The 5,886-nt window shown below is 31.1% G+C and overlaps 1 pseudogene; it reads right to left on the reverse strand.

Moving 5' to 3' along the window:
- The window catches only part of LOC110025913, a 5,252-nt pseudogene extending 4,307 nt beyond the window's left edge, over positions 1-945 (reverse strand).
- Positions 946-5,886: the final 4,941 nt, after the last annotated feature.

A 5,886-nucleotide genomic window follows, 5' to 3' on the forward strand; every position in this document is an offset into this window, starting at 1 on the left:
ATTAACATCTACTTCAAATATGGAAAAAGGGATTCTTAATTTATTTTATTAGTTTTTGTTATATCATCTAAACAAATTGTTATAACACACTTTCTCAGTCATATCAAGAGCACAAATTATTATTGTTGTTTCAACATGGGTGAGCTATCGGCCATTACCAGCCTGAAATTTTAGCAGCACAAGAGAACACAACATCAGTCATCACATATGTTGATAAAATTAGTAATTAACAAATAAGCTTCTTAAAGGAAAAATAGTCTTAGTTTTTTTTTTTAATTTTTTTGTGAAATTAATGCCTCTTTGCTATGAATAGAAACAAGTGTCTTGAACTGATCAGACCTAAAAAGTGACAAATCACCATGTCCAAGCGCACAATATTAAATTTGGCACGATGTTAACAAGTTAAATATGAGCTTACTCAAGCATTCCTTAATAGAACTATGTAAAAAAGTTTATGAGAAGCAATGTGAAAAATGGAACAAAATATGTTTATGAAACAAGGAATCTAATTTGGCAATATTGTGTCTAATAATAAAAACTAGTCAAGTACAAAAAAAAAAAAAAAATAAATAATAAAACTAAAAGGATCATGCAAGCCTAAACTATGATTTTTACATGCATGCCACACAATCTTACGTATTTACATATCTAACACCTAAACTATGACTTTTACATTTATGCCACCCAAAACTTTCATATCACATAAAAAATACCAAATTAAACCTCTTAAAAAGTGAAATACACCATTTTCTTGAAATGGTAAGGTGGCATATATGTAAAAATTGAAGTTATTTTTTTAGATATGTAAATACATAAATATTGACTGGTATTCTTGTTAATCTTCCATGATTCAAATACTTTTACCGTTGGATAAGCTAGGAGGTAGCAAATGATCATTAAGATTCGCACAAGCCGTACAAATTTTGCATGACGAGAACACAACATCAGTCATCTAAAATATGTGCAAAATTTGTACGGATTGTGCGAATCTTAATGATCATTTGCTACCCCGTAGCTTATCCAATTGGAAATGTATTTGAATATTTATAAGAATACCGGTCAATATTTATGTATTTACATATCTAACAACTTAACTTCAATTTTTACATATTTGCCAGCTTACCATTTCAGGAAAATGGTGTATTTCACTTCTTAAGAGGTTTTATTTGGTATTTTTTTTGTGATATGAAAGTTTTAGGTGGCATAAATGTAAAAGTTCTAGTTTACGTGTTAGATATGTCAATACATAAGATTGTGGCATGCATGAAAAAATCATAGTTTAGGCTTGCATGATCCTTTTAGTTTTATTTTGATTATTTTTTTTTGTACTTGGCTAGTTTTTATTAGACACAATATTGCCAAGTTAAATTTTTTGTTTCAGAAACATGTTTTGTTCCGTTTTTCAAATTGCTTCTCAGAAATATTTTTAAACATTCTTGGTTTTATACTGGTTGGTGTCAATCGTCTGCTGCGCTATACTTCTCTTTCTTGTTGTGTTCAGCAGAAGATATGCATGTGATACATTTTTTGGGCTTGTTTAACTTGATAAGTTCCTTCTGCAGGTGAAAAGTCTTCTCACTGTTCGTGCTAAGACTTCGTGCTCTGTTAATGATGTTTCCATAACAAGAATTCCTAGGTTTCTCAAAATTCCTGAAGAATTCCTAGGTTTCTCGTTTCTCTAGTTTACTTTTTTATTCACTTTTATGATAATTATCATAAATTTTCTTATGCTTGAAATTTTGTCAAGGTCCCAGTAAACATGCCTCTATATGAAATATTAAATGATTTTAAGAAGGAAAGCAACCATATGGCTGTTGTTGTCGAAACTAAAGTGAAAACATGGAGTCTTTCTCCCACTGAGGAGAACAAGTCTGAAGAAAATAAAGAAGCTTTTGGCGAATCAAAGTTGACAACTCCTTTACTATCAAAAGTGGATGACACTTTTGTGGTGTGCTAATTAATTTGTATATTTTTACACTCTTTGAACATTCACTTTAATACTTCATAAACAAATGGCCACAGTGTCAATTTTACATGAGATTTCTTTGTAGCATAAAATTTGTCTCGCACATTTGAAGAACTTCAGGTACATGCAACTCATTTCTTTTACTGTTTCAATACTTATGAGTCATTTGGTAAGTCTAGGATGCATTTCCATCTTTTTTTTTTTGATTCTAGCAATTGCCTTTATTAAACCATAATTATTTATTTTACTGTTTCCATGCCTCTATTTAGAGATGTTAATATATATATATATATATTAATATTTCTAAAAGAGATGAAATGCCTCTAAATTTTCATTTGGAAATTGAAATTTTTTAGACATGGGGATTAGATTTTATGGGATCATTTATGCCTTCATTTGGAAATATCTATATATTTATTACGGTGGATTATGTTTCAAAATAGATAGAAGCAATCGCTTTACTTAGATGTGATGCTCTGAGTGTTTCAAAATTTTTAAAGAGATTGAGATAGGAAAGCTTACTTTTAGAAGAATGGACGGCAGCAGCAGCCACCAAAAAATTTATAGTTTAAGCGGAACTGTCTAGACAGATACAACAAATTAAAGAACTTCTTCATGAAGTTCGGGGGTTCATCACTTCATGAACGATTGGAGGCTGTCTTCGACCAGTAGTGATTACAAAGCAATTTCTTGGGGTCACATAGTAAATACGTGAAGATGTGATAATCAACATGGCTCTGATACCGATAATTGAGTCCGTGAGCTGGAAAGCTTACTGTCTTCGAGAGCTGGAAAGCTTACTATCTTCATCACCTCTTCACGTATTTGTATAATAACACGTTTTCATGTATTCAACATGGTTCTGATACCGGTAATTGAGTCTGTGAGCTGGAAAACTTACTTTTCTTTATTCGGTGGGTGTACGAATATGTCCTTTTTATATTGATTATAAGACTTAGTGACATTCAATTTTTTTCACACTTCAAAAAAGCATTTCTTCTAGTACAATCACAATCATCGAGAAAAACATATAGTTTGCAATGCAAGTAGATGGAGAGAGAAATTAGAAATTTGTGGCATTCAACTTTTATTTATTATAGAATGCACCCACTAATGCCGAAAAACTTGGTCTCACCTTTAGCATATGTTGGGCTCATCCCAGACAGAAAAAGAAGATAGGTTTGTAGAAGGAAAGCGAAAAACCACAGCTAAACACCAAAGCGGAGGAGAGAGACGAAAACTTAATAAAATTGAATATTAGGACTCAATATAAAGATTTTGATTATTTTATTTCATTAAATATTTATCAATGTATTTTTTCTTGCACTCCAACAATTTGAGGTCATTGCAATGCAATCAACCATCACATCATTCACAACATCCTTTGAACAAAATGATCTCACTCAAGAAATATTTAATAAATGGAGTCTTAAAAGTTATTAGGTGTGCCTATATACGCATCTTAAATCTAGGATTTGAGATAAAACACAACAAATGACTAATATGAGATTGCTAAAGCAAATTATGAATTTAGAATGATTTTACATTAGATTTATCAAAACATAATGGGGTAGGAATCATCATCTCAAAAACTTAAGAAGTTGTTTGGTATCATTGTTTAGGCAAAATTTATACAAGATATAGCTTTAATAATGCTGAAAAGATTTTCGAAAACTTCAATCATATTGTTTCATTTTACTAGCTAAATCTATAAATTGTTAAATCTGTAAACATAAATTTTTATCTTTCTTAGAAATCTTAAGTCCTACAAACAATAGCCAAACACCTTATAAGTGATTAATAAGATTTGAGAGTTTTCATCCCAACGAATTTTGATGTTTTCATCCTCACAAGATTACTAAGGGATTGTTTGGCTACAAGTGGGGTTTAACTCTAAATAGGATTTAGTAAATCTTGTTAGTATTAGTAAATCTTGAGCGAGCTAAATCTAAAAAATTGCTTAGGCATGAAAACTATCGAATCCCCATAAGTTTTAGTAAATCGCCTCGTTAAAATTTAACTGGTTATTTAATTTGATTAAAATTTAAGAAAAAAAGTAATATCTGACCCAAATTAAGTAAAAGAAACATCATTTAGCATATAAATTGTTTTTAAAATACAAAATAAACTACAACATCCACTTCAAAAAGATTTGTAGCATATTGGCTTCTCATTTATACTCATCAACTAGGAATTGACCAAAGTAGAGAAATACAAAATTTAACTCAATTTGGCGAAATGTGTTTTAAATTTTGTGTATTATTTGTAGAATATTGTAGCTTATTAAAGCACCAATTTCAAAAAATTCAACGGGATTTGTTTATTTCGAGATTTGCAATATATTTGGTATACAGTTTTGTTGTAGTATCAAAATTAAGAGATTGTTGATTAAGAGATTGTTGATTACTGTACTTAAATGATAAGTAAGTAGGAATTGATTGATTAATGTTTTACTGTGTAATTTATATCAAATTTTCTATACCTTTATTAATTGAAGCTTGGAAAATTTCAAGTAAAAATTTGATAAGATACAAAATGATGAATTATTTTGACTAAAAAATTACGATAAAGTTATTGCATATTTTTTAAGCCTCACGCTTTAAGAATACATAAAAAAAATGGTGGAAAAAAATATACAAAAAAAATTTTGGGTCTTGACATATACAACACATGATTTTTATGTATTTACACAAAAGTTTTATATATGTAAATGTGAACGTTTAGATGTGAGATTTATAAATACATGAGAAGTATGTGTTCCATATGTAAATTTCCCAAAAAATTATTACAAAAACTCTTCTTATTCCTTCCTTATTGACAAAAGCAAGTCTACTAGTAACGTTGATGTCAGTGTCCTCTTCCAGCGTCATGATCATTCTGCCATTGTGACTTCAGTTAAATTCCCCTTCCATCGTCATTTACTACCCAGGCATCAACCTCTAACTGAAGAACCCAAAAATCTAAACTTTTAGAAATTGTTAAATCCTATTTGTTGGTGAACAGCTCTTAAGATTTACTGCATCTTTCCCAAATCTTCCAAACTGAAGCAAATAGCCGAGAATTTGGCTTCATTTAAAAATTAGGCATGCAATCTACTAAATCTAACTGGAAACAAATAGGCCCTTAAGATTTTGCTTTATGACTTTCCATGGTACCGTGGGTTAATCTCTCTAAAAAGTATTTGAAGTGTAGGAGCAAATCCATTAATATATGTGGCCAATCTTCATATAAGTTGTATGGCACCTTTCTATAGAAAGTTCAATAAACTGGGATGGTGAAATCATCAGTTAATCTAAGAGCGAGCGCCCATTTAAATAAGTAGCTACAGTGGGAATTGTATGAATTAAAAATGGGGATTTTGTCCCGTCAAACAAATTCAGAAGTTTAAATCATCCATACTTCTGAATGCGTAAAAATTAGCACATCAAAAGAGAAACCATTAAGCATAGCTATTGGGAAAGCTGTTAGATTAACCGAACTTGGTGAACGCACCTGCCTGCCGCTTCTGCCGCTGCGCTGTAGGATCTCGAGCTCGACACGGCCCATCAACAAAAGGTCGAGGGTAAGCCCAGACATGATACCTGCGAAAAGCATAGGAGATTCCCGCGTTCGCAAACCACAAAGGAGAACTGAAAGGGATCCCACCGCCTCCGTTGGCCCTAGCCCCACCATTGACACCGCCAGCTATTAAACAGAAAGATGCTTTCAAATCCAATGCACTAATATATTTTTAAAATAAAAATCAAGTATAACATTTTAAATATGGTAACACTATGTGAATATAACCTTTGAAATTAAAAATTAAAAACACACACACACACACACACACTCATGCAAGCATGCTTTTTTTTCTTCTCTAAAGCCATGCATGATTTATGACTAACATGCTTATTACATACAAGTTCTAAAAAAAAGATATC

Source organism: Phalaenopsis equestris, unplaced genomic scaffold (genome assembly GCF_001263595.1).
Source record: "Phalaenopsis equestris unplaced genomic scaffold, ASM126359v1 Scaffold000342, whole genome shotgun sequence".
NCBI classification, from domain to species: Eukaryota; Viridiplantae; Streptophyta; class Magnoliopsida; order Asparagales; family Orchidaceae; genus Phalaenopsis; species Phalaenopsis equestris.